The sequence below is a fragment of the Lactuca serriola genome, chromosome 3, assembly GCF_051521515.1.
Source record: "Lactuca serriola cultivar US96UC23 chromosome 3, Lser_US96UC23_V15, whole genome shotgun sequence".
NCBI lineage: Eukaryota > Viridiplantae > Streptophyta > Magnoliopsida > Asterales > Asteraceae > Lactuca > Lactuca serriola.
The window spans coordinates 81,577,093-81,585,146 of NC_136410.1; the positions used below are offsets into that span (position 1 = coordinate 81,577,093).

At 35.0% G+C, this 8,054-nt stretch overlaps 1 long non-coding RNA gene across 1 annotated transcript; it reads left to right on the forward strand.

The window, feature by feature from the left end:
- The first annotated feature begins 2,720 nt into the window (after nucleotides 1–2,720).
- LOC145092751 (uncharacterized) lies at nucleotides 2,721–5,049 on the forward strand. The gene is made up of 2 exons (XR_013702649.1): nucleotides 2,721–4,757; nucleotides 4,836–5,049. It is a non-coding gene; the product is annotated as an uncharacterized LOC145092751 (long non-coding RNA).
- The last annotated feature ends 3,005 nt before the right edge of the window (nucleotides 5,050–8,054 follow it).

Genomic DNA, 8,054 nt, shown 5'->3' on the forward strand with positions numbered 1-8,054 from the left:
ACTGTTGTAAGGCTTATGATGTACTGTTTATGCTTTTGTTATGTATCGGAACATAACATCCCGAAGTTTTGATATATAATGAAGATACATATTTCTTTAAGAAATGTTTTGATAAATTTTTATTATGTTTTGTTCTGGGGACAAATTTTGCAATATCTTTTAAAAGATTACTCTGATTTTATTTTAAAAGAATAAATTAAATCGGTTTTTTCTGGCCGAAAAATTTGGGATGTCACACTTTTTGTGGGTAAAAATGAGGTAAAAATAAATACTATTTACCTCATTTTTTACTTAATTTTTAGGGAAAAAAATAAAAATGGGTTGAAGATGATGTTAGGGTTAATATAGATACAGGAAACAAATCACTTTTACATGCTTTTTATTTTATTTTATATTTTTAATGTAGACCTCATCTTGGATACCAAACTAAATCATAAGTAAACTCATTTGTGTATAATAATTTTTTTGTTATATATAACTAGTTTTTTTTTTTTTTTTTTCTTTTTTGCATATTGTACAATCTTTATAAACCATAAACTCTTGTGTGTGACAAAAAGCTATTACAAACAAATCAATACAAAATGAGCTCTCAAAATATTAACGTTGAAATTAGAATTTGTCAAAACTTATATTAACCAGAGTTTTAATTAGCGATCTTTGAAACAAGGAAAATTGTTCAAAAATGATTTCAACTATTTTATATAATAATCTTAAGTATTGTGTCATCCTTATTGAATACCTTTCACACACTCGATCACCAAAATGATAGCCGACATTGTCAATATAACACGCTATTTTTGATATAATTATAACATCCAAGTTTTTCTATAATTCTGTGGTTTTTAATACTATTGATGATTATTGGATTTACAGCTATATAAGGAGCTATACAAGGGCATTTTCAATCTACACCTAAACTTTATTTCTTCCCCCATTATTTTTCAATCCTACCCAATTTTCATCTTAATTTTTGGAGATATATGAATGAGAATACTATTCATATCTCTAAAAATGGAGATGAAGTTTGATTGCCAATTTTAGTCTCTCTTATTTTTATTTTATATATTTTTAATTTATTTTATCAACTAATTATAATTTAAATGTAATATTTAATATTTATAATGTCATGTTATATACTAATTTATATTAATTAATCATAAATATAGACTTTAATTGATAGATGAGTGTATTTGACAATTTATATAAGTTATAAAAATAAAATATTTTAGAAATATATTTTTTAAAATAAAAAATAGAATATAATTAAGGATGAAATACTATTTATTTTATTTATAAGGGAAAAATAATGATGGATTGAAAATGGTCTGTTATATTTTTTGGTTGGTAAAACGAGAGAATATATAGGGTAAAAATAAATGAGGTAGAGTATTACACGCATCCTGTATATATTGTGAATGGAATGGTAACATATTGAATGAAGAGATTGGGTTTGGGTGTTTAAGATATATGATAGAGAGAAAGGATCTGCTGCTATTACTATTACTTGCTACCTACGACCAAGCCTACCATATCATGACAGAGGTGTAGTTGCCTTCCTCATTCTCACGCGCCAACCCCTTTATGGAAGGTGATAACCACGCGCCACCCCTCACTTGGTATGGATATTGTTTCATATGGGTAATTTATAAAGAACTTACAATTCGTATTAATGAAATGTGAAACAATAAGTTATAAGTTTTTTATTAGGTCAGTGATTTGTTTATGTAACAAAATTATATGTTCTTATCAATATGTAAAATTAAATTTTTTTTAGTAATTTATATAGTCATATTTCAAGTTATATAAAAATATAACAGTGTGTCTATGCATATATAGTTTACATATCCATCTTATTGTAACAGTTGGTGGCAAACTAAAATATATAATTTACATGATCAATTTTGTTGTTATTATTTTTATATTAAAAACATACAACTTTGTTATATAAACAAATCATTAACTTTTTTATGTAATATTTTTTATTTTTATATCAAACTTCAACCGATCCAACGGTGCCAACCCTAGACATGTGCGATGTGTGTGACCATACATGACATGTGTTATTTAGGGGTTCAAGACATGGAAATTCACTTCGACATATCAATTAGACAGAAAGCAATGTTTGAGTGTCTAAAAGGCACCACATGTGTAACATCCAATTTCCAAGACAAGATCTAAAAGTTGAAGACTATTTTAAGTATTATTTTATTTCGATATATGTATATATTTAAATAAAGAGTTTAGTGAAAAGTATGTAATTGGCATCATCAATTTCTTGGGAGGTCTAAAGTATGCCTCAGGGATTTGTAGTGGAAAGAATATATGATCATAAGGCTAAAAGATAATCAATTGGGCACGTTATCCAAGGACTAATATTGAAAATATTTTGTAGATGAGGGACTATTTGGGTAAATTTGGATTTAATTTAAAAGAAAAAGAGAAGGAAGGGTTGAATATGTCATAATTGAGGTTTTGGGGGTTATAAGGGTAATATATGGATTGGCTTTGCAAATAATCTCGAAAGCTAAGGGGCATTTGGTAAAATGTTGGACTTAAATTGAAGGAATTATGGAATATCAAGGGTTGAATAGTAACTTAAGGATTTATTTCGAAACAATTAGAGATGGTAGGGGCTGGAAGTGGCAATCCTCATGAAGTTTGTATGGGATACGGGTATTAAACCCGTTACCTTCTCCATACCAAACCCTAAACCTAGTTGCTATGTCTCAGCCGCCACCACCTGGTTTCTTTCGTCCTTCGATCATCCATGGCCGCTAACGACTGCCGCCCAGCCAACGTCACCGCCATCAATGGGAACCGTCAACCATCCAGCTCCTTCATTGCTCCCGTCGCCGGCAAGGATCACGAGTAGTCACCTCCATGTTCTGCCAACAAGCTGTGAACCGCAAGGACCGACGACCCACTGCTCCCATGGACCGGTCGGACCGCAACGTCCTCCTCTGTCTTCTTCTTCTGCCGCTGCTCGGTTGCTGTAGCTGCCATTCCGGGTGGCTGTTGCGGCTGCCATTCTTCGCCAAATGTCTTGCACCACCACGGGTGTGGATGAGATCGTGGTACACTTCGGTGCTGAGCTAACATCGAGCATGATCGTGTGGACGTGTGTTACTTGGTTGAGACTCAAGAAAACTCGCGGTGGTGGCTGTCAATGAAACCACTGCTTGCCGCCACCTCTACTTCCTACTGCCGTGTCATGACACCACCAGCCACCGTGGAGCTGGCTGTGAGTTTGTGTGATCCCACTTTTAATGTGTGTTATTTCATGTATGTAGTGTTGGTTTGGCCGGAATTTGCGAGAACAGCCACCTGCACCGTGAGGTGGTGGCTGCCACCATGTACCACCGTAGATGGGTGTATTTTAGTGAGTGTGTGTACATTTGGTATTTTCATTGTAACATTATAACCGGAGTTGGAATAATGAAAAGAAACCCTAACCACCACCGTGAGGCACCAACCGTCATGTTGGGTGGTGGTGTGCCACCATTACCCGAGGTGGTAGTGGGTGGTGCCCAACTAGTGAAATCCTAATAGGCCTAATGAACTCTAATGGATATAAGGACTTAATTTTAGGCCTATTGGGTTACGATGGGTTGGAAACCCTAATTAGGGTTTAGAAAACCCTAATTTTGGAATTATGGGCTTGGACTTAGGACCCACATTCGGGCCATTGGAATGGAATTGTGTATTAAGCCCAATCACACCATATGATTTATTTTATTAGAGTGATGGACTTAATGGATTAAGTTCTTAATGGGTTTTCATTTAACCCTAATTGTCATTTTATGTGAAACCTTAATTTCATTTGGGCTTTATGTTGGGCCTTTCTATTGGGCTTTGGTGATTGAGCCAATATTAGGCCATCCAAGAACAATAAAATGGACTATAATAATTTAATGGGCTTTAAGGTAAGGCCCATATAAGGGGTTTGGGCCCAATTTTCCATAGATGGGCCATAGTTTGGGCCTTTATGATTATGAGATATTAGACCATTAGAAATGCAAAATGCTTGGACTGTACTAAATGGTTGGGCCTGTGATTAAGACCATGTAAAGGTTTGAGCCCAATTTGAAAAATTAGGCCATATGTTGGGCTTTGATTCCTAGTTTGACTTTTGGACCTTTGGATTGGGCCTTGGGCTTGAATCAAGCCAAGATGGGGTAATGTAGCCTGTTACTCCAAGAACTTATGGTTATGTGTCGGGACCCAATCATCAATTGGGTGTTATTTTGATATTGACAGTTCGGGAAGTTGTCATCCAGCAGCCAGGGTTTCATTTGCGGGACTTCAGCAGTGTGAGGTGAGTTACCTTCCAGTAGAAGTGGGTCTAAGGCTACAATGTCGACTCACTAGTAGAAGTTGTTTATTAGATGATTGTCTTTGTGATAATTATCTGGTATGCCATTATCGGTTATGTTTGTGTGCTAGGATGCTCTGTGATACATGTTATTAGTAGTAGGGGTGAAATAGTCCCCGATTACCGGTTGAAAGATGCTGAAGGGGAGGTCAGCTCCCAGATACCGGTTGAAAGATACCGAAGGGGTAAGTCCGGCACCCAGATTTGCCTGACATTATGTTTATGTATGTTATGCTATGTTATTATGTGGTAGTGGTAGGGGTGAAATAGTCCCCGTTATCCGATTGAAACAAATTGAAGGGGAGACCAACACCCAGATATGCTAGGCAGTTATCCGGTTGAAATAGACCGAAGGGGAGGCCGACACCCAGATATGCTTGGCTATGTAAGTTACTGTATGGTATGTGGTATGATCGGGGAACCCACTAAGCTTTGTGCTTATGGTTTTCGGTTTTGGTTTCAGGTACTTCGTTTTCAAAGGAAAGGAGCCGGCTCGATTGCAGCGCATCACACTATGTTTTTCCGCACATGAGATCTTGGGGATTACACTCTGATATTATTTTATGATAACATGTTTGACTATTGAAACTTTGGTTTTGACATGAGATGTTATTATGGATGTTTTTATACTTATGGTTTTATAATAACTTATTTAAAAATGAAAATTTTGGCCTGTATTTTTGGGATGTTACAACATGCTCAATATTTTTTTATTACTATCCCTATTGACAGTCTTGGTCATCATATGCCGCCAGTGGAGTATCGTGTTGTCCTTAAGTATCGCCTTATGATAACTTTATTTCCGGTTGATGAAACATTCCCTGTTTGTCGTAATGAATGCTTGGACTCCTTTAGGGATCATGCAATTCATTGTAGAGAACTCTCGGGTTTTAAGTACCGACACGATTAGGTTATGGATGTTTTGTTTGACATATTTAGGCACGTCAAGGTTTCTACTAAGAAAGATGCACATGTAAACTTTCTGGCTGACTCATTGGAAGGAAGATCAACATTTAGACATGCTGATGTTCTAGTTTTTAGATGGGTGAAGGGAAGCATGCATGTGTAAATCTAATAGGGGTTTCCCCTCTTATGGACTTGGGGAGTGAAGTTTTCACTGTGGGACAAACTATTTTAAAAACTACATCATGTAAAGTGGCAAAACATGAAAAAAACGTGCATTAAAATCAAAACACATTTATACATTTTGCATCTGATACTTTCGGTCTCCTTACGTCAGATGTTGTGGAGTTCCTCAATAGAGTTCAACGGGTCATGCATAGTAATGTTATGACCCTAAAATCTATGGATGTTGTTTTTAAAAGAATTACTTATGTCATCTAAAAAGAGGTTGTAACAAAACTTGTTGCTCGTTTACCTGCTACGTCCTACGTGCTTACGTCTATGTAAAATTTTTATTATTTATTAATGACACATTATTGACAGATAGCAACAATTTTTGTTTTAATTTATTTTATAGAAATTATTACTTATAAATGATTTTTGTTTATATAAAGAAATTATACCAATGGTCTATTTTTATTTTTCACACATACCTTAAAAAATTTGTGTTCAACATTCTTTTAGGATAAAAAGAGTTTGTAAAAAGCTATCGTTTAATCTAAATAACAGTTTGGAAAATTTGTAAAAGTAGCCATTTTGTTATATTAAATTGATAAAGATGGTATAAAAATTGCGTTAGCCTTAAATCCCCTTCAATACATTACTTTGTATGATTTTATCTAACAGTCTCAAGTTATTAATCCTTATTTCTATTTACATCTAAGGGTTTGAAGCCAATATGCCCTTCGTAATACCCCTTTGGTATTGAGTTTTCGGTGGAGATATATTAAAACAATACAAAATCGAAGAAATTTCTTTAAAAGTCATCCGATCATTAATACATTTTATTTGAAGTATAGATAGATGTATAAAGATGGGCATCACCTCAAGTTTTACAAACAAACTAATATATATTATGGATCATTCTCGGATTAGATACCAAAACGTCTTTGATCCGACGGTAATGAGTTATCATTAAGCCTTAGGGATAATGACTTAGGAGGGTAATAACGTTTCCTGTTTGTCCATTTTATGTCCCTAATGTATTTTTTGTGTATATACCACCATTAAGGTTATTATAACCGTTTACAAATAGTCATTTTAACAGAAAGAAACCGGTAAAAGAGATTATTTCTAAACGGTTATAACAACCTTAATGGTGTAATACACACAAAAAATACGTTAGGGACCTAATATGGACAAACGGGAAATGTTATTACCCTCCTAAGTCATTATCCCCGTATGAAACTATAAACCCCTATAGTTAATTTTTAAATAAGAAACGTGTAGGTCTTGGAGTTAGTAGTTTGGATGTTTTCAACCTTGGTCTTCTTTATAAATGGAAGTTGTTGTTTCTTAATGACAATGGAGCTCTTTGGGTTAAAATTGTCAAATTTTGTCATGGGGAAGGTGGTGATTTTTCAGATGATTCGAGAATAGGAACTGGAGGGGGTGTTTGGCAAAAGATTGTAGGATCCATTAAACATCTCCATGAAAATAGTTGTATTCCTTCTAATTCCATGTATAGAGTGGTGGGGGATGAGACTCAAACGAGGTTCTAGAAGGATGTTTGGTGCTTGGATATTCCTCTCAAGGAGCGGTTCGAGAGGCTCTTTGCTTTGGCCTTTAATCAAGATGCTTGAGTAAGTGAATAATGGGATTCGGGGGGATGGAATTTTCATTGGCGTCGAGGGATTAGAGGAGGGGCTGATAGATTAACATTTTTTATGGGCAGTATGCCTACTAGGTGGAACCGTTTTGTCCCAATTAAAATTAACATTTTTTATGGTGTGTGCTTTTGGATCGCATTCCGGTAAGAGCTAAACTGGTGGAAAGGGGGTGGTGATAGATTCCTTATTGTGTCATGCGTGTCATAATTCTCAAGAAAGTGTGAAACATTTGTTGCTGCAGTTTTCGGTTGTTGATCAGGTTTGGATTTGGGTTGGGCATTGGCTTCATTTGGATCTTCCCGTGTTTTCATCTGTCCGTGATGTGGTGGATTGGGTGGATTCTAGACTGACGGTTCATATGGAACGCCCGATTGTCGAGTCGGTGTTCATGGTGGTCATATGAGTGCTTTGGACGTTTCGTAATTCTTTACTTTTTAGTAGCAATAAACCTAGAAAAGATAGGCTCTTTGATTCTGTTGTGGATCTCTCTTTTCGTTGGTTTTCGTTTCTGAATTCTAAGGCTCGGGTTAACTGGATGATGTGGTTACAAAATCCAATCCGACCTTAATTTGTTCTTCTCTCTAGCTCCTTGCTAGAGATTTTGTTTTGCTAGTGGTTAACTGGATGATGTGGTTACAAAATCCAATCAACCCAAACCTTTCTACTTTTTATTCCTTTTAATTTCAACAACTTTATATGAAATACACATATAAAAATAAATACTAAAAATCTTTAAAATATATATTCAAAATAATAAATACTAAAAATCTTAGGAGGGTAATAACATTTCCTGTTTGTCTATTTTAGGCCCCACCGTATTTTTCGTGCGTATTACACCATTAAAGTTATTCTAACCGTTTACAAATAGTCATTTTAACAGGAAGAAACCGATAAAATAGATTATTTGTAAACGGTTATAACAACCTTAATGGTGTAATACACACAAAAAA